The 27,102-nt window shown below is 42.1% G+C and overlaps 1 pseudogene; it reads left to right on the top strand.

Moving 5' to 3' along the window:
- Positions 1-22,948, top strand: part of LOC114294527 (magnesium-chelatase subunit ChlD, chloroplastic pseudogene) — a 28,629-nt pseudogene extending 5,681 nt beyond the window's left edge.
- Positions 22,949-27,102: the final 4,154 nt, after the last annotated feature.

The raw sequence follows: 27,102 nt of genomic DNA, 5'->3' as shown, positions 1-27,102 counted from the left end.
AGGAGGTGCTCATAGCTGACCTTCCCCGATCGTACCCAAGCTCCCGAGCCGAGACAACTCCGGTGATGACGGACATGTGGCCTTCGGCACCGAGTCAGGGTTTCCTAAATTTCCCATTTAAAAAAATATTTAGGTGGCGACTCTGTATTTGGCAAAGCAGTCTATGTTTGGCACTACTTTTTCAAAAATCTGTTTCTCAAAACGATTTGCCAGATTTGGACTCTTTGGTTCAAGATTAAGAACCGCGACAACAAAATCGAGAGTTCGAACTGTAGCGAGGTCCCCCCCGCGGGCGTGTTACAGTTTCTGGCGACTCCGCTGGGGATTTTTAGAGAGCTTGACTCGAACTCATGATATCCCGTTTTGATTTCATTTATGTGTTTCTTTGCATTGCATGTGCATTGGTGCGCCTAGGAACACGGTGTTTGCTATCTGCCATTCCTGAACGGTTTGCCGGAGGCTTGTCTTGTGAAGGCATGTCCATAAGGCTGACCGGCTATGGGCTCTGATAGCATGGGAACACAAACCCCGGTTTACCGGGGTACCCTTTTGACCATTCGACCTAGTGCATATTCGGAATCCATAGTGACCCTTCCCAGCTAGGACAGGTTGCTTACCCGATTATTGGTTGTTTGAAACCGCTGTGTGCATAGTGAAACCCTAGCTCCTGACAAAATAGGACAGGGAAACCCTACCCCAAAATAGGGGTGATTGAGCTCTCTTTATTTGCTATGTGCTTTTAGAGTGTTGCTCTACAGGAACGCACATGTCAGTTTGCAAGTTTGAGTATCAAACCTGGGGACACCAGTATCGGTATCAGTTGTGAGAATCAGTTATCCGCGGGTATCGGTTCAGTTTTCGAGAACAGTAATTTCTGGGAACAGTGATCAGCAGTAGGGTACAGTTGTCTGGCTACACCCGTGTTTGATCAGTTTGGGCTGAAATGCTGTCTGTTTTCCCTTTCAATTCAGAAAGTTGCAGAGTTGATACAGAATAGCCAGTGTCTCCCCTTTGCTGAGGCAGGATTTATGGCGGCACAAAATTCAGAAGAAATTGTGGTCATGACGGCTGCATTGGAGCAGGGGACCGCTCCGCAGAGTGAGGCCAGCATCAGTATGTCATACCCGCCCAGGTCGCCCGTTGTGCACCCGGTTTGGGCTCCTCAGTTATACCAAGCTCGTGAGCCCACCACCTTCGAAATAATGGGAATGATAGGTGACCTCCAAAGGTCTGTGGCAGACCTCGCCCATGGAATGTCGGCTTCACCGCCAGCGGCGCCATATGTCGGGAATTTCGTACCACAAGAGCCCCCGCTACTGGGGCGGATCGTAATAGAGCTTAGCCAGCCAGAGGTGGCTTCCAGCTACAGCCGTGACATGCCAGTATCAACCCCGACCCTTGATCAGGATGAGGCCAGGGGAAAGGACAAGGCAAAGGTAGATGCCGACCCTATTGAACAACTGCTGTGGGCAGTCGAGGCTTTGAAAGTCAGAGGGATGAACAAGCAACAAACATCCGCAATCGTGATCAAAGCCGTGGAAGATGCTTTCCCCGCACCAATCAAAGGCAGTTCAAGCCAGGCAGAAAACCGGGATGGGCCCCGTCATGCCCCGACAATTCCTGTCACTCCCAACCCTGCACCGGGAAAGGTTCAAAAAGCCAAGGCAGCGCCAGCCGATCCTTTCGCCAGCGCATCTGGCAAGAATCCTCAAACTGCAAAATACCTGCCCCGAGGGCGCAGGGTCTTTCACGACCTCCACATGCCTTTGTCTAGGGCATTGCTAATATTGGCGAAGAATGGGCATCTTAAGCCTTTGGAGCCCCGGCCACTCCCGAAGAATCTCCCCGCCACTCATGATGCTACCTTGTACTGCGCATACCATCAACAGTCCGGTCACAGTACCGATGGATGTTCCCGCCTTCGTCATGAAGTGCAGGATTTGATCGATAACAAGGTTATCCTACCACCCACCTCAGGCAAGCCCGTCACCACTCAGTTGTTGGATTTTGAGGGCTCAGATACTGCGAGTATGTAAAGTGGACCGCCTGCGGGCAACATTTGGTGTATTTTTGAAGCGTCTGGCACGCATTTTTGAGCATCGGTGAAACCGAGTTTTGTAAATCCTGGCTTGGATGTCGAGTCGGTCTTTTGTTTTGAGTCTGTCTCTTTGTCTTAAGTCAGTCTTCTTCTTTTTTTTTTTTCTTTTTTTTTTTTTTTTTTTTGCTTAAGGGTCTGTCTGATTGTATCGAGTCAGTCCCCGTTGTATATAATACCAGGTGATTCTGGGGTTGTTGTCCCGAACACCGTTTTGTTTTGTAATTATCTTTTTTTTTTTTGTTTTTTGTTTTGAGTCTGTTTCTGCCGAGGGGCCAGTTGCACCAACAAAGCCGAATGAAACAAGCTGTTGCTATCTCAAACTTCATGCTTGCTTTCAGCATAAGTGCCAGAGAATTTAATTGGGCTGACAGTACATCTCGCCTGCTCTCCTGCGCGCCAAACTCATTGCATTAACCTAAGTTTTCCAAAAACAAACTTTTTGAACATTGCGGTGATGAAAACGAAGAGGAAGGAATTCCTCGGGTTTTGCAAAATTTTGATCATTTTGAGAGAAAGAGAGGCGTGCTAAGCCTTTTAATGAATGAAATCATGCTTGTCGGCATGAGTACTGAGAAGGATCCTGGCCTGATCCAGATTGGTTCCACACTACCTTCGGCGCGGGCGATTTGTCGCTTTCTTAAAAACTTTCAAAAAACAAATGTTTTACGCGACCCTGTGAAGACTTGTGTGGAATCCCTCTTGAGGTCGCACAGCCTAGGATCGCTCTCAGCCTCAAGATTCAACCCATTTGTTTTCCGACTTTGAACCCGTTCAGAACGTTCAGAAAGTTCAACGGACAAACGCCATGAAAGGCTCGTGTGGCCAGTTTTGAAGTAGCCTTCGATCAAGAAGCATCAAAGCCGAATCAGAAGAAGTAGATCTCGCCGGAAGAAGCTCGTAGAGCAACCATGATGGATTCTTCTGCAAATCAGTGCAATAGCCGTTCTCCTAGACACAAAGGGGCTTCCAGTTCAGGAACCATTTGGCATGGACTTGCTACACTTTTACCCTTTGAGAGGCTCGCTGGGCCGAAAACCCGGAAGGGCGACCCAGGCAAAAGTTAGAGCAAGAGAAAAATACAGAAAAGCAAAAAATAGCAAAAAAGCAAAAATACAAAAAATGCAAAAAAAAGAAGAAAGAAGAAAAAGAAATGAAAAAGAAAAAAATAGAAAATGAAAAGAAGCTCGCAAGGTCGAAAACCCGCATTGGGCGCCTTGGCAAAAGTGAGAGCCAAACAAAGTGAAGGTTAAAATACCCGAGTGTACCTTACACGGAACTACGTGAGGCTTGATTCCCATGTTTGGGATACGTAGGCAACTTCATCATGAAGTCCAGCCCCCAACGCTTTCATAGCGTCTCAGTCCATGCAATGGTTTCGATTTCATCCCAAAGTCCAGTGGCCAACACCCTTCAAGGTGATTGTGTCCATATATGTGTTGTGACCGTCTTCGTCATCGCTGTGTCCAAGAGCTCGACCACCGCCAATGAAGACTGTCTGCGGATTGCTGCGGCACCATCCCAAACAAGGGGCAACTTTCCGTTGCCACCAGCCGTCGTGAGACGCCATTCAAACTAGGGGCAACTTTCCGTTGCCTCCCACCCCCCTTCAAACCAGGGGCAATTTTCCATTGCCTCCGATCTGAGGTTGCGCATCTCGAAGAGTAAGTCCCATGCTTGTTGAGCATCAGCTGTTTGAAAAGTAGTTTTTGAAAATTTTTACTGAGGTTGACTATTTTCTCAAAAACTATTCCATTTTCCAAAATCGGACCATTGTCTTGGACCCAAAAGGAAAATTTTCAGTGCTTACAGCCTGACTTGCACGCTTTTCAAATCAAAAATCGAACAAGTACGTTAATCCGACTCTCATTTTGATCAAAACTGTTTTAGTAGAAAGCAAAAACAAAGAATGGTTAAAATGATGAACTAGGGGCACAGTCGAGCCAGGCGTTCTGTCTTTCCCCCGTCATCGACGTACTTGCCAGAAGGGCGCTCTGCCCGCCAAAAGAAATAGCTGTGAGCTAACGGTATTAGGCATGAACCCGCAAGTCCCTGTTCATTCATCAATCACCCCGGGGACGGATGAAAAATGAGAGAATGAAGAATAGAGAGGTGTAAGTTGAGAGAAAAGTGAAGAAAATGTTTTTGAGAGAAAATCCGAGCTTGAGAGTCGAGTGATGCGAGAATCACAAATCAGACAGGGTGGGAAACAATACCCAGTTTGAACTGGCTCCTCGTGGTCCGAGGTCCCCCATCTTCGTTTACGCGTCTGTGTGTCGTGTCTCTTTGATTTGACGGTCTCGTCTTTTGTTTTTAGTCTTTCCCGAGCGTGTCTCGTTGTGTTTAGGTCGTGCACCTATATTTGAGTCCTCCCCGCTGTGTTCAGTTGTAGCCTCGATATCCCGGTTTGAAAAACCCTCATTTGATTTCAAAAATCCTTCACACTCGGAATGCTGTGTCATTCTCTACATTTGAGCATGTCTCAACCCTAGCTGGTTTCACCTTTGAAGGCCGTCTTGTCAGATTGGGCTGTTTTGTTTAAAGTTTGCTGTGTGCAGAATGAATCGAATGCTGGGTTATGGGCTGTATGCAGATTAATCCCCAGTAGAGCAAGGGCTGTGTGTCCAGAATCAGGCAGTGGGTTGCTTGGGTGTATTTTGCTGCTGGCTGTTTAAGTTATCTGATTATTACAGTGCAAGTGTTTAATTTTCAGACAACCAATCAGTTCCATTTACATTGAGGTGTAACATGATGAGATGCAATGCAATACATGAGATATGTAAATGTAACACTTTTTTAAGCAAAAATCTGTTCATTTCATAATCTTTTTCAAATGTACAAGTTTTGGAAACAAAAATCTGCCTGCGGCAGTACATGGTAATCTATCTACCGACAAAAAAGGGGGGAAAATACAAAGAAGAAAAGATAGCAAAAATCTGCATCCATGTCGAGCACTCCGGGGGGGGCCGTCAGTCCGTCCTAGTCCTCTTCCTGGACGAGGGTCCAGGAGCATCATCAGCGTCGTCATCAGAGCCCGAGCTGGAACCGCCTCCGGTCTCCTCCTCCGATGATTCGGACTCCGCCTCTGCCTCCGCCTCTGACTCCTCGTCGTTGTCATCATCCGGGACTGGAGCTCGCGAGCTACTCCCGACATGAGTACGCCCTCCCCTGGTACGGGGAAATATCCTGCCCCCCTCATCTCTACCCCGAGCAGAGACAGAAGGTCCGGCTGGAGCACCTCCCGCCATGGGAATCTGGAAAGGAGGCTAAAAAAGTACATAAAAGGGAAATGCATCAGTATACTGTGAACAGTTTAAAGGTGCAGAATGCAATGCCGAGTATAGTGTATGAATGCCGTGAGCAGTTTAACAGTGCAGAATGCAGTATATGAGTACAGTGTGAATGTCGTGAGCAGTCTATCAGTGCAGAATACAGTGTGTGAGTACAGTGTATGAATGCCGTGGGCAGTTTAACAGTGCAGAATGCAGTGTATGCAGTGTGTTAGATACTGTGAGATCAGTGTATCGGGTGTTGTGCCGTGTATCAGATTTTGCAAAGCAGTGTATGAATGGTTTGAGGCCAGTGTCAGAAGGACATACCGGTATGCTGTAGAGGGCTAGGAGATCAAATGTCCGCTGAAGCATCCCCATCATCGAGGCATTCATCGCCAACGACTGACGGGTGTACTCAGAAAAAGCCTGCAAAAGTATCAGATGCATCAATATTCTGTGGAATATCAAGCAAACTGGAAATGAAATAACTGTACAAAATGCAGTAATACATACCGGAGGTAAATCGGGGACGCCGATGAGCTCGTGACCAGCCGGTGGAGGGGCGAAGGGGATCTGATAGGTCGACCCACCCTGCCCCAGGAGAGTCAGTACAGCGGGCAGGGCAGGCCAGCCAACTCCCCGTCCTCCCTGCACTCCACCCCTACCACGGACCCGGGCCCTCCTCGAAGATCCAGCCCCTGCTCCCGCTCCGGCCCAGCTGCCGATGCTACAGGCCTGGCTCCCTCTGCTCGACGGCCGCTCAAAGGTCGCATCAGGTACGTCCGCACGTACTCCTGATAGTCCCCGGTGCCTCGGAAGCCGGCCTCCTCCCAGCCGATGGAGTAATCATCCAGCTGCTCAGTGGTGAGCCCCTCGGTCTCCCTCATGTCTGCAGGAGGGGGAACCGGGACTATCTGCTCAGGTAACCCTAGGGTCTGGCGTAGGAAACGCTCCCCCAGGTACCAAGCCCGACAGACCGGGCCCTCAAGCAGAATCCGGAAACACGAGGTCTCCTCCGCACCAGGGAACCGACCCCGCATCGCCGCCGGCATAAGAGCCCACGGCCGCCAAGTGATCTGAAAATGGCAGACAGTTTGTTATCTACTGTTATTGAAATATACAGTTGGAAAGCGAAGCTTAAATGAACTGTAAGTAAATCATACCTCCGCGGGGGTGATGGTGTCGAAATATCGGCGGAAGAAGCCGAAAGTCTCTCGCGGTCGCCGGGTGCATCTCCCGTCAAAGCGACTCGAAAAGAGGACGGCCAGGGGAGTCTCCGCAACTGGCACGGGGGCAAGCCTAGGAAAGTAGGCGTAAACCCACAACTACAAAACAGATGTCAGTATGACCATCAGATAAAGCAGGATATACAGAATAAAGCAGAAATAGCAGAGCCGTGTGTTGTGCAGTGTATTGTTTGCAGTGTACAGTGTGAGAAGTGTACAGTCAGTGTAAAGCAGAATGTATGTATGTGCCGTGTGTACAGTATGCAGCAAGTGTAAAACAGACTACAGTGTGTGCAGTGTACAGAGTACAGAAAGTACGAGACAGAAATGAAAAAGCGGAGAAGAGATGTACCTCCCAAGCCCGCCAGTAACCTCCGAGTAGCTGGCCGCTGCCGCGCGAAGCCGAGCTCATATATCCATAAAGGGTGGCCAGAGCAGCACCGCCCCAGTCGTAGTGCAGGATGTCCCGGACGTCCACCAGTGCGCTGAGAAGGCAGAGAGGCACGGTGTTCGCCCGGTCGGCGAAGATGGTAGTCCCGAACAAGAACATGAGGAAGCCGCGAGCATACCTCTCCTCGTCCTCCGGGGTCATCTGCGCCTCCTCCTCCAACACGGGCTGGACTCGAAACTGGACCTCGAACCAGGAGTATCGGACGAAACCTGGGCGAGCTAGGGGTGGCGCCTCCCCCAGTAGATGGACCTGAGCGGCAGTCCACTCATCCATGTCTGTGTCAAAAGGGATCGGATCCCCCCCTACCCCGATGCCAGTGAGCATCGAGAAATCATGAGGGGTCATCGCCATGTCCCCTGCAGCAGAAAAATGGAAAGAATCGGTGGTGTCCCACCACCTCTCCGCCAGAGCGGCCAAGAGAGGTCTGCATGTGGATAACCTGGAGAGTCCTCGGCAGAAGGCGCCGAAACCCGCTCGATCCACGATGCGTCGGACTGCGTCGGGGAGCTCATCATACCACTCCCGTGCACCAGTATTCCCATACCCGCGAATGGTATGGGAACCCTCCTGTAAACAGAAAATAACAATTGCAAGGCAACATTCAAAGTACAGTTTTGAAAAAGCAGATGATGCATGCGTGCAAGTTTGACAGATTTTGACAAATACCGGGTGCCGGTGTGCTTACAGTGAACTACAGCATGTGATGTGTCAACATGTTTGGGTGGTTTCGAGCAGATAAAGTATGTGTGCAAGTTTGTCAGATTTTGACAAATACCGGGTGCCGGTGTGTTTACAGTGAAATAATACGTGTGATGTGTCAGCGTGTTTGGGTGTTTCAGAACAGATATAGCATGCGTGCAGGTTTAACAGATTCAGACAAATACCGGGTACCGGTGTGTATGCAATGAAATACAGTGTGTGCCGTGTGTTTGAGTGATTCAGGGCTAGTGCAGTGTGCGTGCATGTGTCAGTCTCAAACAGATATCAGTTGTATGTATGTTTACAGTCAACTACGGTCTATGGTATATCAGATTCAAGCAGTTAAAGAGTACAACTAACTATGACAGTTTTTGTATCCTACATTGCGAAAAGTAAAACAGAAGACAGAGAATTACCTCAGAAGTGCCGAATGAAAGGTGGGAGGTAGGCTCACGCAGCAGTACCTCAGGCGCCACATGCCTCTCGAAGCTCCGGAACTGACGCAGGCCGTCGGGGGAGAGAATATGGATCGCCGGCCGGTAGGTCGCCGGGTCGAACGGGCGCTCGCTCAGTGGTAAGAGCTCGACCCCGGGATCCATCTCGTGGTCCGGGGGAGTCCCGCCACGTGGAATGTCGTCCGCCATGTAGAGAATGATGTGAAAATGGCCCGGAAAAGGAAAACCGGACCGGAATACGAAGAGTCAACCGGAAAGTCAACTCCTGAGAGGGTCGGAAATGGCCGGGAAGGCCGGAATGTGAAAAGGCACGAAAATGAAGAGGAAAATGAGGGGAACAAACCCCGAAAAGGCTAGAACGCCAAACGAGACACCGAAACGAAAATGCGATCGGTGGAAAATGTTCGAAACGCGAAGAGAATCGCGAATCCGACGACGAAACGAGCGTAGAACGCGAAGAAACGGGCGAAGAATAAGAGAGAAACACTCTAGAGAGAGAGGGCAAGAGTTTTCGGCGATAGGAAAGTGAGGAGTAGGGTTTTGAAACCCTATTTTATAATGCCCAGAGTGAAAAGTCGAAACTGCCCCGATTCAGCAACTGTTTGCCGGTCGGCAATATTTTGTGCCGGCCGACACTTTTTTGTGCCGATGGAATTATTTTTCAGCCGGTGGACAGCCGGTGGCCTCCTCTCCCGGCCGGTGATGTTCCCACAGCCTTGTTTAGGCCATATGAGGAGTTTTTGGTCTTCATATCTCAAGAAAGTGCAAGAAAGTGCATCTCCGTTGCTCAACCGGCTTCCGTTTTGACTTCGGACTGTGTCTTCAGTGCGTAGTACTCCAACCCATGCAAGGTGTATCCTTTTAGTATCCTTTTGACTTTTACAAAGGTCCAAAAGTTGCCCCATGTATATCACATATCAATCGCACTGTTTTGTGCAGTTTATTGCTCGCGCTGTTTTGCGCATCGCACTGTTTTGTGCATTGTATTGTTCGCGTTGTTTTGCGCATCGCACTGTTTTGTGCACCTCACTTGCATCTTGCATGTATCCTCTCGCGTTATTTTACGCACCTTACTTGTACTTGTTAGTACATTGAGTTGTTTTGAATACGAAACGGCTTCGCGTAGCGTGTAAGTCCTTTTTTCAAAATTTTGCCTCCCGGGTGGCATACGTGTCACACTTGCATCATTTCGCATTTTATGGGGCCCGCGTGTCCCATTCGTATCATCTTGCATCATGCTTCATTAGCATTAGCATGCGTGCCTCATTCTTGCATTGTTCCGCACATTGCATTTTGTGGTCTGGCGAGACCTTAAACACGCACGGTCTAGGAGACCTTAAATCCTTGGAAGGTGTAAGACCTTTAGTGTTCGCATTGTCGTGCGTCTCGAAAGCCGCGTATTGTCGCGCATTTCATGTAACATGCATTTTTACACATCATTTGCATTTCAAAAAGCAAAAAAAAAAACATGCATTGTCACACATCATCGTAAATAGTTGCATTGTCATGCATCATTGCATATTTATAGATATTGCATTGTAGATTGCATGCATTCATTGCATTGCCTACCGCCCATGGCTTGCGCCTTTCCAGGTTGAGCTTGGTCCGGTATGTGCCCTTACTTTTCATGTTAAAACACAGTTCTGCATGTGTATCGCGCCGATTCCACGCTGATATGTTGGTTGAGGGTTGCGGCACCTTTTCTGTGTTACACATGGCCCGTATGTGTACATGCCTTTCCTAGGCAAGATTTGGTTTGGCTTGCGTGCCATATCCATTGTATCCATATCCATTCCATTGCATATTTGTAGATATTGCATTGTAGATTGCATGCATTCATTGCATCGCCTTCCATCTATGGCTTGCACCTTTCCATGTTGAGCTTGGTTTAGTATGTGCCCCTACTCTTCATGTTAAAACACAGTTCTGCATGTGTATCGCGCCGATTCCACGCTGGTATGTTGGTTGAGGGTTGCGGCACCTTTTCTGTGTTAGACATGGCTTGTATGTGTACATGCCCTTCCTAGGCAAGATTTGGTTTGGCCTATGTGCCATATTCATTTCCATTACATTGTAGTGTAATTTTTGCATCCGGCATTAGGATCATTGTCCTTTCTCCAGCGGGTTGTCTCCCCACTTATGTCAATTCCACCCAATACTTGTTCTTGTGTCTGTCTACAATGCTCACAGTTCAGTTGACCGTTCTGTGGTAGACAGACTTGCTACCTCCATCAATCTATTTGACATAGGTGTGGTTTCGAACCGCTCGTGATTGGATCGTGATTCAATTGCTTTGCATGTAGTTTGCATTGTTTCAATTACATTGCATCTTCATTCGCATTGTTTATACATTGTTTTATATATATTGCATATCGTTTTGCATCCATTTTTGCATTGTCATGCATGTTGCTAACAATATTGTACCTGTTAAGTTTGTTTTCTTTGCAGGCACGATATTGTATGTACGGTTCATTTGAGGCTGGTGCAACCAGACGAACCGGACAGGTATTTAATCTCCCGAGTGAGACGTATTGAGAATTGCATAATTCTCTTACATCCTTTCTGCATTGTAGTGTAGTTTGGTATGCTAGCTTAAAACTATCACATGTTTGCTTCATTACAGCTTTATTTGCATGATCATAAGTTATGCTCGGCTCTGTGCATTGTCTTGCATTTGGCCCCTGCCTTCGGGCGCATATCTTGTTTGTCTTGCATGTTTGTCTAAGTCTTCAGCCTTGTCAAAAATGGGTCGTCTCTGGGCTTTGACATTCACTCCCGTCATTGTTATGACTTTCGAGTTCTGTCAAAGAGGGGCAACTGTAGACACCCCATTTTTGACCATCCTCAAGACTTGGACGTCACCGTTTGAACACTCGGTGATTATCCATGTTTGTGTTCGTTTGGAGTTCCCGGAGGTCTTGGCCCGCGCGCCTTGCCTCAGGATCCCCGAACTTGACCGTTAAGTGTTTGGTTTTGCACCAAACACTTGCATCTTGCCTTTGAGAGGCAGGGTAGGGCTTGTAGACCATCCCCCACCCACCACCGGCAGTGGCTAGAGGCCACCGGCTGGCGTCTGCTGCCACCGGCAATGTAGTTTGCCGGCCGGCACTATTTATTACCGGTCAGCACTATTTTGTGCCGGTCGGCACTCTTTTTGGCCAAGATGGCATTTTTGGCCGGCTGATTGCTGTTCATCTGCTTTTGCAGATATTTTTAGACAGCTGTCTTGCTTTTGCTCTCCTCCATACACGTGTATGGAGGGATCTCCCTCTTGTAAAGCTTGTCTTGTAAGCTTTACAAGAGATATAGAGAGAGGCTCTCTCTTGGAACAAGAAGAGAGGACTTAGGTTAGAGAGAGAGAGAGAGATTTTGGGAGCAAAAGACAGCCATTGTTGAGCTCTTGTTCTAGGGTTTGGGTGAGATACATTTTCTATCTCTCTTTCCCTCCCATTTGTTCACTAGGTGCTTTGTGTCTTACTATTGCACACAAACACCTAGTGTTTCACCTTCCTCTTGAAACTAGGGTTCTAAGGGCTTGTTCTTGAGTTTCTTGACTGGTTTGGAGCCAAAGGAGGCCATTGGAGCATCATTTGTGAAGGAGGCTTCAAGGGTGAGAATCTAGTCCCATTTTCCCCCGTTTTTGCATTGATTTTATACCCATCTTAGAGCTGTTTTTGTGCTTATTGTATAACATAAAAAAGTTCTGTTTTTAGACCCTCTTTGTTGTTTATTAAGAGTGTTTTGTTGTTTGAGGGTTGTTGACCACCCTTAGGCCTTGAAAGGCCTCATTTTAGGCCATTTTGTGCTAGCTCCGGGATTTTGGTGTTGGGGTCTCTTCACCACTGAAATCTTGAGGGATTTCAGTGGTGAAGATGATGCCTTGAAGTCCCAAGAAGGAGAGGGCCACCCCCTCTCCTTGTTGTCCTTGAAAAGGGCATATTTTGGCCTCTTGAGAGAGCATTATGCTTGAGTGTGTGTTGAGCATGTTTGGTCTGTTTTTCATGCTTATATATCCATAATATAACATGATTTTAAGTTGGTTTTGGTACTCCATGCATGCTTAGCATAGTTGCCTTGTAATGCCTTATTTATGCCTTAACATGTTTTAGGTTGTTAGCCTTTGTTGGAGCATGTTTTAGGCTTAGTCTTGTGAAGATTATGTGCTTATTTTGCCATGTTTTAGGTCTGTCCATAAGTGTTTGGGTTGATTTTGGCATGCTTGATATAGCTCCTTTGTATTTAGGCTTGTTGGCCTTGAGCATGTGCATGGATAGCATGGCATCTTTGCATTGTTTTGGTGATTTGGGGTCACCTTACATGTTATTTCAGTCCCATTTCCATGCTTGTTTGATTGCCTTGCATGCCTCTTTAATGCTTTGGAAGCTTGTGTAACAATGCTCCATGTTTTGGTGTTTATGCATGCCTTTGTTTTTGAGTCACTTAGATGCCATCTAAGTAGCCCTTTAGCTTTGTTTTAACATGCTAAACCTCTGATTTTGGTCCTTCCTTTCATGCCATGTTTGGTCTTGTTAAGTGTAGTTCACTGCTCATTGGCTTGCTTTGAACATTTGGATCATTTTGCATGTGAATGTTAGCTTATCTTGCTGCTTGGTTTGGCACCATCCTAACATGACTTTCAATGCTCATGTTGCATGCTGATTAGTCCATGATTCCCCCTTTCAAATGTGTTTGAGGGTTGTTCAATTTGTGCCTAATGTTTGGACCATAACATGTGTATGTGTGCATGTGTGTTTAGCATCCATTTTGGGCATTAATGGCTACTGTTTTAGGCCTATTTTAGAGTTGTCTAATTCATGCATAAGTCCATCTTTACATCCATTTGCATGCCTCTATGTATGCTTGTATGCTTGCATAAGTGCCTTGCCATGCCATGTTGCATCCTTAGCTTGTATGCCTAGGTTGCATTGCATCTTGCATGCATGCCTTGTTCCTTGAATTGGTGATGGGAATTGGGCCCTTATTTGTTTGATTTGGTTTGCATGCATTTGAAATCAAAGTTGCATACCTGGTTCTTTGGGCCATCATGCATGGAAATGCGTGATTGGTGGTCCGAGAACCGAGGCACATGTCCCTTTGAGTCATTACAATGATAAGAGACATGGTTGGTGGATATATGCCTTGAAATGTGCTGCCATGCTTTGCCTTGTCCTCTGTTGCTGTGGGTTGCAGGTTTTGCAGGAACACTCTGCCGACCGGCAGTGTAAGGTGCCGGCCGGCAACAAATTCTCTGCCGACAGCTTCATTTGGTGCCGATGATCATACACCATTGCCGGTGGTAATTCCATCTAGCCGGTGGTACTCCCCAGTGCCCAGGGATGTAACCCTAAGGTTTTGACAGCCTCCAGAGGAGTGAAGGAAGGAAAACAGAGGCAGCCCATGCATGGCGGCGCGTTTCCCGAGGCATTTTACTGCTTTCTCTTAATTTATTTAATTTGTTAATTAAATTAATTATTTTGTAATATTAATTAGCTTGCGTAGTTAATTAATTTGTAATAATTATTCGGTCTCTCCGAGTGAGGGTAAATCTGTAATAAGTGTGGGTGAGTGTGTGAATGTCTTCTAACCACCACTTCTTTCTTCCCTTTTACTTACCCGCTTTAGTGGTTAGTATTAGGACACGTTTAAATTAGCATACCTTATGCTATGCATGCGTGCATTCATGCATTTGTATTACATGCATTGAGCTCGGTACATCATGCTAACTGCATATGTATTTCAAATTGCAAACTGAATATGTGATAATTGTGCATTTTCACATGACATGTTTAGGATAGCCGAGCCTATTCTAGCAACATTTTGTATGCGATGCATTAGGCACTTAACATGGACTTGGATCATGCATGTTTGCTAACAAGTTCTTTGTTTTGGCATGGAGTACTATGTAAGTATTTTAATGCTTTAGCACGTCGCATGTGTGTGAATGCTACCATGACAGTATGTTTACCATGTGGCTAGATGCTTATGTGTTAAACTGTTTGAATGCCTGTGGGTGGAGGCTGGATTGTTTGAGTTGGAAAGACTCGTTGAAATCCGCATTTTAGCCTACTTGCGAGTAGCAAATTCCAAAGCATTTTCAAACCGAACGGATATGCAATGTTTATTTCCAAATTAGGCAATCTAGTCTATACTTGTTTGCTGCGCGCATAACATAGTAATTCTAGGCTAATAAATGGAATAAGAACACATAACGCTTTCAAAAACGGATATCACGGTTAGTAGAGGCCGGTCTTTGGACCGGGCGAAAGGGGGTGCTCATAGCTGACCTTCCCCGATCGTACCCAAGCTCCCGAGCCGAGACAACTCCGGTGATGACGGACATGTGGCCTTCGGCACCGAGTCAGGGTTTCCTAAATTTCCCATTTAAAAAAATATTTAGGTGGCGACTCTGTATCTGGCAAAGCAGTCCATGTTTGGCACTGCTTTTTCAAAAATCTGTTTCTCAAAACGATTTGCCAGATTTGGACTCTTTGGTTCAAGATTAAGAACCGCGACAACAAAATCGAGAGTCCGAACTGTAGCGAGGTCCCCCCCGCGGGCGTGTTACAGCGGGTCTTCTTGCGCTCGAGCGGGAATTGCACACCTCCAGTATTTCGTGTTCCTGCAAAACTTCTGCAGATGTGATTTTTACGCTCGAGCGGTGGTGCTCGAGCGGGTTTGGTGGCGCTCGAGCGGGTAGTACTTTCTGGGTATAAGTTCTGGGAGATGGAAATCTACGCTCGAGCAGACTGGTTTTCGCGCTTGAGCGGAAATGCTTTATTCTTGTGTCTTGGCGCTCGAGCGGGCCTTATTGCGCTCGAGCGTGTTCAGATTTTTGTTCTTGGCGCTCGAGCGTTGTGTTCTCCGCTCGAGCGGGTCATACGTATATGAGTTATCTGCTGGGTGATTTTAAATCACTTTTTGCTTTTCTTTCTCTCTCCTACTTTTTCTAAAACCATTTTTGAGAGCCTCTCTCTCTAGAAACTCCCTTCTCTCTAGGGTTTGATCTAGTTAGAGTGTCCTCCTTCTCTTCGGTCTTTGTAAAAGTTGTGTTGATCGTCGAGGGCGTCATTTTGATTCGAGAATCTTGGTCTTTGGAGCACTTTGGTTTTGGTCTCTTCTCCATCCGAGCTCTAACTTCGAGGTAGGGATAACCTACTCCTCTTTATGAGCTTTGTCTTTAAATTTTAGTATTTTGAGATGTTGGGGTTGGTTTGGTGATTTTGTGAAAGTTTGGGGGCCTTGGTGTAATTTTTACAAAAGTTGGGGTTTTGGCTATATAAAACCTAGATGCATGTTTGGCATGGAAAAGTGAAATTAATGTTAAGACATTAATGAAAATGGAACCTAAGGGTTGAAATGTTAATTATGGAAAATGCCCTAATTACATTGGTTAATTAATTTGCATAATTAATTATGAGAAATGAGGAATTGATTTGGAAAGATATGGGATTAAAGGGTGTAGTTGGATTACTTATCACTCACCTAGTTGAAATGTTGATTATATCCATTGTTTCATTTAATTTCGGTATAGAAATAACTGCTTTGGGCTATCGGTGGAGGATAGTCTTGATTGTTGTAGGCAATGCATGATGATTAGGCGAACTGAAACTAATCACTAGAATGGGTCATTGAGCATAACGGTTGAAAGAATACATTAAATTTATGTATTGTGTGATGATGTGTATGATTATTGTTTATATGCATTGTGTTGTGTTGGAGGAGCTAGGGGATGTACTCCACGGTTAGGGAAAGATAGGGGATGGACCTCTAAACCGGATGTTGTTGGGAGGAGATAGGGGATGGACTCCATAGATAGAGCTCATATGCTTATCTAGTAATGTGTTGACAGAGCTCATATGCTTGTCATTGGAAGTGTGATAGTGCTCTTATGCATATCTGTGGAAGTGATGATATAGCTTGTATGCTTATCTGTTGGTGTGTGATATAGCTTGTATGCTTATCTATGATGAAATGGGAAAGTGCTTAATGTGAGTTATTGTCTCATATGAGTTGTTTGGCCAGGTTTTGAGCCAGGGTTATAAACTGAGAATTTGAAAAGAATTGGAAAATGGATTGTAACATGGACTTGTATGTCATGAAACCGTAAAATGTGATAAGGAAAAGTATCAATGTTAGCCATCTATCAACTACTAATCTTTTAGTCATTGTTCATATTTGGTTTAGCATATTTCTACTGGGCTGTGGCTCACCCTATATGGGAATATCATTTTCAGGTACAGGTAGCATGCCACCTCCAAGGACGTAGCTTAGGAGGCTAGAGGCAGGCAGACTTTTGCTGTTTTATTTCTTTGATGTATTACATGTATATTCAAGCCAAGGGCTTAATGTGTAAATGAGTTAGCACTCTTTTGTTGTAACCAAGTGTTAACTTGGAAAGCTGTAAGCCCGTAGGGCATTTGCTTTTGTTGTTAACATGTAATATTTTTGTAATGGAACTCTGATAAATAGAAGAAAATGAAGCCTTTACATATCATTGCATGTCTCTGTTGATGGATTAAATGTTATTTTTTGAGGGCGTGACAAGGGCTGTATTTGTGTTGAGTTGAAACTCCATTTTGTTTAACCAAGAATGTTCTTGGATAAATTTGTAAGCATGTAGGGCACTTATTATATGTTTTGCTTCTATTTCATACTTGTTGTAAAATGCATGTTTGGGATTAGAACTGGGGCATTGAGATGTGAACAATATGTATTTGGCATTTGGGATTTAATGGAAATGGGTGTATGGATTAGTTAGCCATATATATGTGTTTGCCTATCAGGTGGGTTTTGTTGCATAAATCGATATATCATGCCCAATTTTTGGGGCGTTACAATGAGAACATGCACAGAAAAATGTAATCAAAAGCTAAATAGCATACTTAATATGATATGAAGATCAACAATTAAAATATTTTGCAAAGACACACATGTTATGTGTTTTACATCTCTACGCATTCACACTCTACTAAAATTTCATCTATGTTGTTTTACGTTTTCACAACCAAAATTGGTGATTTCGAAATAAAAATCATACAACCATTCGCAATGTGATATTTTACATTTCGTATTTGTATGTTATTGTAGATTTGACAACTACGGTTTCAATAGAGCACAAAGAATGAATTTGAATTGACTTACATTTGGTACACATTTCCAACTATGTGGAATAATCGGTGAGATCAATGTGAATCTTTGAAGTGAGAAAGTATTTTGGTCACCAGCCATGAAATGTTGGAAACAAAACAATACGAAGATGGGTTTAAAGGATAGATAACTATTTTCAATGATTTTAGCATATGAACAAAGTCAAATTCAAATATCAGTAAAGATTTAGGAATTCGGGAGGTAATTTTCTGATTGTGAATAGTTTTTGAATTGATCAAGGCGCGCCCCACACTCCAATTCAATCAAAGTGTTTTGGTCACTATGTCATCTATTATAGGAATATAACAAAATAATTCCGAAGGATTGGAACACAAGTAATAGAAAAAGGATTTATGAAAAAGATCACAACAATATATATATATATATATACGTGTGTGTGTGTGTGTTAACTTATATGACATTTTTAAACTTTTAGTGGTGATCTTAGATAATTTGATCTATTCGGTTTTTGAAATTTCTGTATAGATCATTTATATATATAATTCAAAGTTATCTAATAATCGTAATTATATGATTTTATCATATTTATTTTCAAAAAAATAAATGGCAAGTATGTTTTAAAAGCTAGATGATTTATTCTTAGGAGTAGATGACTGTATTTTAGGTGAACTAAATGTAGGTGAGCTGATTATAGGTGAGATGATTTATTCTTGGAAGTAGATGACTATATTTGAGGTGAACTAAATGTGTGTTAACTGAACTGGTGAATTGTCTGATCCTTCTTAGCCTTGTAACTGGTTACAGTGAGGCAAAGACTAGATGTCCCTGAACAAGATCTCCGACCTTACAAAGTCTTCTGACACGGGTCCAGAGTACTTGGGGGATATCAGAACTTTCTGAAGCTATGGTTTTAGACTACCTAGCAAAAGAAATAAAGAAAAAGCAAACAAAATCAGAAATCGGACAGCACCTTAGCCACAATTTATCAAAATAGACGTGATCATAACTATAGGACTGTACTTCTCATGGAATTTTGCCCCATAAACTGATATCAACTGTGCCACTGATATGAGCATTCTTGTGTAGTTTCACTGTAAAGCACATACCAGGTAAAGAGAGCCAAAACACCCCTATGAGGGGGTAGGGTTACTTTGTCATAGATTCGAAATGATCTAGGGTTTCACTACTTCAAGCAAGTAGTTTCACAAAATCCTATATACGGGTGAGCATCATGTCCTATATTGGAACAATCACTAAAGTTTTACTATATGCAGCTAGGCCGATTCGTGAAAAGGGGTACCTCGACAAGATTACGTAATATACCTCTCTCACACCTGACACCGAAAAGTGAAAGAAAGATCAAGCGGTATGACAGTAATCCGGATCCAAGGGTTGTGTTTCCAACATTGTAGAGCCCACAACCGGCTAGCCTTTTGACAAGCTTTTTAGGCAAGCCTCCGGCAAGCCATCCAGGAATAGTAAATGGAAAACGCAGTGACTTAAGAACACCATGCAAATGCAGTGCAAGTAACATATATCTGTAAATAAAATGTTACATCAGGAAGTCTGAATCAAGTTCTTTAATTTCCCCAGCGGAGTCGCCAGAAATTGTAACCCGTTTCTCGAGCTCCTTAGAGGTGTTTAGTCTCTACGGATACGATAGCCCTACAATTTAGACTCCCGTGGTTCTGAATTTGGTTTCACAAGCGCGATGTGAAATAGATTAAACAATGAGAGTTCAAATCTGGCAAATCTTAGAAAATCCATTAATCATTAGAGATGCCAGAAATGGACTGCATTGCTAGATTTCGGAGTCACCACCTAAATATTTTTGAGAAATTTAGGAAACCCATAACTCGTGTCAAAGGCCACTTGTCCGTTATAACCAAAGTGTCTTGGCTAGGGAACTTAGGTATAAGAGGGAAAGGTCATGAATTGAGTACCCCACTCACTCGATCAAAGATCGGCCTCTACTAATCATAATGTGATTTTTATGGACAGTATATGCTCATATTCGAATTATTATGCTAACTTACTATGTGAGGCACACAAGTATAGATTACGCCACCCACTTTGGAATGCCTTGATTTCATGTTTGTTTGAAAAAAGTTTTGAATATGCACTTGAAAAAGTAAGCTCATATATACATTAGTCATAATCATTCCAACTTAAAGCGAAATAGCCTTCATTTACTGACATTCAAAAGATATTTCAAATAAGCAGTTAACTTCATAGTAATATGCTTGATATGGCAACACAAACAAACACACATGCAATATGCCAAAGCAAAAAATGCAGTACTCAATCGAGGCAACCCAAAGAGAAAAAAATAACTAGAAAAATGCATGCTCTAATATGCAAGTGACTAATGCAACAAATTCAAAATGCAACTACTAGGTCCGGTTTGTTTAAAATGTCATACTAATCAACTCAAAGCATGCGGTAGTGCACGTATTCAAGTAAGCAGGAAATGACAACAATAGGAATGATGAACTGAACCTAATGCATGCAAAAATGGATACGAAGTATGGAAATTATATGAAACGAAAAATATGATGCTACCATGATCAGCATATAAATGAAAGTGAGAAAGAAATGGGGGTTAGAAGACATACACAATATTACAAGTGTTGCAAATTTTCCCTCGCACAAGAGGGTTCGAACGAATGTCCTAATTATACTAATTATTATAATACCATATGAATTAACTAAATTAATTAGCTATTACAAACTTGAATGAATCTATCTAATTAATTACACATACTAATATTAAAGTACTAAATTAATGGACTTGAATGGGAAATGAGGAGCCACAAGCACATAACCGAGAACATCCTCCAAGAAATCTCTCTATTTGCTGCCAGAATCTGTTCTGTTTGTAGTCAGAAAATTGTTCTGTTTTGGCCTCAAGCTCTAGTCTATTCTATTGTGAAAATGACACTGTTTGTACAAAATAAGGTGGTCGGCCAGCCTTGAAAAGTGGTCGATCGTACAAAGTAGTGGTTGGCCAACCATAGACTAAAATAGAGCAAAAACGTATTTCCAGGAGATGTTTATCCTCTCCGCCCTTCCATATCATGAAGATGATCAAGGGAGAAGTAGATTCGATTCACAAATCTTCAATTATTGCGAAGTTGTTGCGTGATGATCTATAAATCGATAGGACAAAAACTCAATAAAATGAAACAAAAGATGAATAACACCTCCTCCCTATCATGGAGTTACCTTGATGAAAGGGGTGGACATTGCTTCATGAATCATTGAACATTACTAAAAAGTATGCAATGGTCCACGACGTAATGGGTTCAATATAACGTCCGATTGAACCCAACTCAATTTTATTAACTTTTTTAATCCAATTTTATTAGCCTATTTTACATTACTTTTCCATTTCTTATCTTTTCTTCCTTTTTTGGCCAAAAGTGATGAATACGTCCACTAAGTCTAAAAGCAATAAAGATAGCAAGCATTGACTTAACTCAAGAAATGAGCTTTTCGAGCCTTTTTTATGGGGGAAATTACAAGTAAGTATCAAACTCATTTACAAGCGATAATGAATTCTAAGTCAAACCTAAAATGAGTGATAATGACTAGTCAAACTCAACGAGAGCGATAATGACTAATCAAACCCAAAATGACACTATAAGAATTCACACTTTTGGCGACCAATTTTAGTGACTAAAATTAATTTAGTCGCCAAAACTCATACCTTTGGCGACTAAAATTGGTATTGGTCGGCATTGGTTCAAAAATTAGCTATTAAATTTTTTTAGTCATTGTAAATTACTTATTGGCAACTAAAAAACAAATTAGTCGCTAAAAACTGCCATAGTAGGCGACTAATGAACATTTTAGTCGGCTTTAGTTTTGTTTTTTGGCTACTAAATTTTTTTAGTCACTGTAAACTACTTATTGGCGACTAAAAATTAAATTAGTCGCTAAAAACTGCTGTAATAGGTAACGAATTAACATTTTAGTCGTCGTAAACTCATTTTTGCCTACTAAAAATATGTAGTCGGTAAAAATCTCGCAAAGTGTTCGATATTTATGTTTGGCGACCAATCTTTTGTTGGTAAAAATTTATTTTGAACGACGAAAAAGAATTTTAGTTGTCGTATAAAAATATGTGGCTACTAAAATAGTTTAGTCGCCAAATAATTAAACATTATTTTACTTTTATCTTTTGCTACAAAAATTTTGGTAGGAAAAGGTTACTTTTAGTGACTAAATTGATTTTGTTGCCAATAAAACCAAAAAAATTTGGTGGGAAGATTAAATAGTACCGTGTATTTTCAGGCTATGTTTCCTTTTGTTTATTTATTTTTTTATTTCTCTGTATGTGTTGAATACACCAAAGGGAACACCCCACTCTCTTGCTCTCACTCTCGTCGACAACCCATCGATCATCTCCTCTCATCGACTAACCATTGGTCACCGTTGCTCACAGCCCCCGAACCACCACAGGTACATCGTCTGACACCCATTGAATTTGATTCAGGTTTCTCTCTCTCTCTCTCTCTCTCTCTCTCTCTCTCTCTCTTCGTCTCTCTTCCTTCTTCTATTTCCCCGTTTGAGTTTGATTTATGAGTTTCATTTATGGGAAATGAGTAAATGGTTTATGATTTTTGTTCTACATTTAGGGTTTTTTTTTTTTTGATGCAGAGGCTTTCAATATATCTGAAACAATTTTTATTTTGTAAATGAATCAAACTGTTGGGTTGAATCAAACGAATTTGTCAAAGTTTAGGTTGTAAACAGGTTTGGCAATGGTTGTCTTCCCTATTCGACCCAATCCCATAGATCAGAAATACGTTAACATTAGTTGAGCTATCTTGTAACTATAAGTTAATGTTCTTCACTTCATAATGTATACCAACTGGATAGGGGCAACACTCTGTTTTTGTTTGATTCAATTTATTCCCAATGTTTTGAACAATTTTCTGGTTAAACTATGAGTCAAACCTATAGATTCAAAACCGAATAGAAAACAAAGTACAATGAGCATGTGTTGAGTTGAAATATAGATGCTTTGTAGATTTCACATGAAAATGCATTACAGAATCATGGTCTTTAATTTTGCACCATCACGACTACAATTAAGTTCATGCCATCAATATCACATTGCCTCTAAAATTTAGAAAATTTATTGGGATGGGATATTGAGCGTGTAGAAGAAGAAAATTTAATGAATCCAAGTGGATCCTTCCATAAAATAATCAAAAGCCTGGTGCAATCCAATGATAGCTAGATTGAAATAGCGTCATGAGATAAATGAACACAGAAGTAAACTAAACAATGAGCAAAACTTTAGATAAGTCATGGTAACCAAACTAATTTGCATTATGTGCCCAAAAAGGATAATCAGCCTCTCCAAAAAATAGTGGGAGCAAGGCAGCATACCTACTACCTCTCATGGATCCTGCTAGGCTGCTATAAGCTTGTGCACTTGGTACAAACTTTTTTATATCCCCAAAAAACCATAGAGAGTATCATATGGGAATAGGCAAATCTCAAAGGAAAGGTCGGATGAAAAGTTTCCACAGACAAATTTGCAATTTTTCCCTTATATCAACTCATCTTAGTCTATGAGACAGGTTAATACAATGTATAGAAGTGATATAGAAAACATGGAATACCAATAGATAAATGTAGTTAAAATAGGGTGTGTATCACCAAAAATAGAATAACATTGTCATGAACAATATCCATAGCTCTACTCTCAAGAACTTATCCTTCAACAATAGATGAAAATCAAGGATAGAAACTCTACTATAACATAGTTAAGGCAACAAGATTTATTATGAATCAAAAACCAATAAAAATTTGAGTTAAAATGCAAAATTACCTCATCAAGGGGGTTCTCAAATTGGAGGTTCACACTCTCAGCATGTGCACGCATAACAGGAACTCTTATGCATGTGGTAGTTACTTTGACATTCATGTCATTCTATAATAGCAAATAAAATTATTATCAAAAGAAAAAGAAAAAATAAAAGTATATCATGCAGACTACGTAAATTGTCCAAGTCAATTAGAGACCTCAGCACACATATATACATAAATCTAAAGAAATATTGAGAATTAAATATAAAAAACGAAGTCTATATACTTACCTAGATTTTCCTGGTCTCTTTTGCTAGTTTCATTTCCCCTTCATTGTAGCCATTTGACAGGATAGGTGCATTGTGTGAGAAGAGATTAAAAGCATACTGCATGTAGTTGTATTAACAGGTAATTTGAACAATTAGATATAATAAATAATGATTAACCATTTATCTCAATTTTGAATTCAAGAAACATGAACAGATAGACAAACCTGTTGATTGAAGATATTACAGGTTGGAGGCTTTCCTTCCAGGACCTTACGGTAAAAATAAGAGAAAAAAAAAATTCAAATTTGAAGGATTGTCAAAGCTACTTATAATATATCAGGAAGAAAAAAAAATGAATAGTAGAGATGATATTAAGATGGGAGAAACAAAAAATTAAAGAATTGTACAAAAATTGTGCAAACAATGAACAGTAGAGATGATACGTTAAAGTTCATTGTTTATTACATACCCTTAACGTATCAATTCAAAACTTATGCTCCCAAGTTGTGAAAGTAAGATTTTAATGGGGTAATTTTTTGTGTCCCCCTTATTTTTAGAGAGGTTGTATTTGTGTTCCATGGGGAATCATTGGGTTCCCATATTTTGCATCTTTTTGTATATCTTTATCTTTAAGTACTGAAAACTAAATACTGCATGACATTAAAGGCAAAATTGGTGAAATAATTTTATTTTTGTAATATTCACTAAAGTGATAGACATTTTAATTTTTATTATATAATATAAATAACATACATCATTGTGTGTGATTTTTTTTAAAAAAATTTGTTTGTATTTTCTTTATACTCTTACTTCACCCAAATTGTCATCTTTTATGGCCATCCTCAAAAGTCCTAGTTAATCTTTACTTGACTTGTAGGGTTTAAAAGATGGACAAGAGTTGGATGATGATACGTGATAGGTTCAAAAGTAAAGAGTACCAACAAGGTGTTAAGTCATTTATTGACTTTGCTATGAAGGACTTAGGCCCACATGATGACATTCGTTGTCCGTGTGTCGATTTCTTGAATGGAACAAAACATAGTCGACAAGTTGTACGGCTACACTTGATTCAAAGAGGAATCGCTTGTTCTTATAGAACTTGGGTGCACCATGGGGAACGTGTTCCATTGCGTCATGATCAGCCTAGTGTGTCAAAAGATGCCGGTGAAAGAGATGGAGCTGAAATTTTTTACATTGACGATCATTTGGGTAAGTCGCCTACTATGTTGGAAGAGATTTACATGAGTGGCCTCATGGATGATCATATCGACGAAGAACCTAATAGCTCGGAGAGAGAAAACTTAGTAAAGTTCATTAGGTTGTTTGATGATGCTCGACGCAAAGTGTACTCGGAGTGTGAAAAGTTTTCTGTGTTGTCCTTCGTTATTAAGATGCTTCATATTAAGGTGTACAATAAATGGAGCAACAAATATTTCGATATGGTTATGCAAGTTTTCAAAGACATTCTCCCAAAGTGTCATGAAACTATTCCATGGACCCTTTAGGATTCGAAAAAGTTCTTACGTGAATTGGGTTTGGGATATGAGGCCATTCATGCATGCAAGAATGATTGTATTTTGTTTTGGAAAGACAACGCAAAACTGGATAATTGCCCTACATGTAAGGAGTCTAAATACAAGTTCACCAATGTGAGTGGTAAAAAGATTCCTCACAAAATATTGAGGTACTTTCCTTTCACACCGAGGTTGAAGAGATTGTACATGTCAAAAAAATCGCTGTAGATATGAGATAACATAAAGAGAAGCATGTAGATAATGGAATGTTAAGGCATCCAGCCGATGGTCAGGCATGGAAGGACTTTGATATGCAGCATCCTATGTTTGCTGTGGAACCCCGACATTTAAGGTTAGGGCTTGCCACGAATGGTTTCAATCTGTTTGGAAATATGAGCACATCGTATAGCATGTGACCCGTACTCTTAATGCCTTACAATCTCCCCCCATGGAAGTGTATGAAAGAGCCATTTCTGATGATGTCAATGCTTATTCCCGGTCCATCCGCCCCTGGAAGAGACATCGATGTTTACTTGCAACCATTAGTGGCAGAGTTAATGAATTTGTGGGAGCATGGTGTGCAAAAAATATGATGCCTCAAACGGTCAAATTTTTAAAATGAATGCAGCAGTCATGTGGACCATCAATGACTTCCCCGCATATGATACCATGTCTGGTTGGACTACAAAAGGTTACTTGGCTTGCCCTAATTGTAGCATGGATGCATCATCTCCGCGTTTGCGAAGTAAGATAGCATATATGGGTGCTCACCGCCACTTGCCCGAGAACCATATTTGGCAAAGAAGTAAGCTCTTCAATGGTCAAACTGAGCATCGGTCCAAACCTGTGGAGTTATCAGGAGAACAAATACTGCAGCAAATTGATTCGGGGACATACAGGCCGTATGGCAAGCATCCAAACAATCGAAAAAGGCAACGGTCAAAAAATCCACCTTCCAATTGGACAAAAAGAAGCATTATGTTCGACCTACCCTATTGGAAAATGCTAAAGCTTTGACACAACCTTGATGTCATGCACATCGAGAAGAATATATGTGACAATCTTCTTGGGACACTACTGAGCATTGATGGCAAGAACAAGGACGCGGATAAAGCACGCTTGGATCTAGAAGACATGCGGATATGAAAGGAGTTACACTTCAAGAGGCATTCCAGTGGCTCATTCGAGAAGCCTCCAGCATCGTACACACTATCTCTGGTAGAGAGACAAGGTTTTTGTGATTTCTTGAAATCGATTAAGTACCCTGATGGCTATGCAGCAAATATATCCAACTGTATCACTGCTCACGGTGGAAAATTAGCTGGGCTCAAAACTCATGACTATCATGTCCTTCTACAACAACTACTTCCAATTGGGATGCGTGGATACCTTTCCAAGGAGATTGGGACCACACTTTTTGAGTTGGGAAATTTTTTCAAATAGTTGTGCTCAAAGACATTGAAGGTGACTGATTTGGAGAAAATGAAGGAACAAATCGTACTTATACTTTGCAAGCTTGAGAAGATTTTTCCTCCTGCGTTTTTTGATGTCATGGTCCACTTGGCAATTCATTTGCCTCACGAGGCTATGCTTGGAGGGCCTGTGTAATATCGATGGATGTATCCCATTGAGAGGTAAGACCACGAGTTCCTGAACATCCCTATTTACATGTAGTAGATAATGTAAACATTAACATTCAAATCATATTGCCATGTAGGATGCTCGGACTTCTGAAAGGATTTGTTCGCAATAAAGCTCGGCCTGAAGGTTCCATTGCGGAGGCTTACATTTCAAAAGAGTGTACGACATTTTGTTCAATGTATTTAGACGGTATTGAAACGATGTTTAATCGGGAAGAACAGAACTATGACGAGGGTGACAACGGCCCGGGCTTGGCGATTTTCACACAAAATGTTTGTCCATTTGGTCTACTAACAAGGGAAACTGATGTGTCTGTAGCTGACATTGAAAGGGCTCATTGGTTTGTCCTACACAACAACTTAGAAGTGGAAGAATATATAGAGTACGCGTCGAACCTGTGACGTACTATATGTGACCTATATGCTTTTTTTTTTAGTAATCATTTTTCAAATTACTTATGAATTACATTGTCCTACGTAGGGAACGCAAGATGTTATTGAAACAACAACATAGAAGTGCCTGCGACATTGCCAAGATACAATGCAAAGA

This window comes from Camellia sinensis, chromosome 1, assembly GCF_055761805.1.
Source record: "Camellia sinensis isolate YWXY chromosome 1, ASM5576180v1, whole genome shotgun sequence".
In the NCBI taxonomy this organism is placed as follows: Eukaryota; Viridiplantae; Streptophyta; class Magnoliopsida; order Ericales; family Theaceae; genus Camellia; species Camellia sinensis.
Note: the sequence above shows the minus strand (reverse complement) of the source record. Positions and strands in the feature narration are given on the sequence as shown.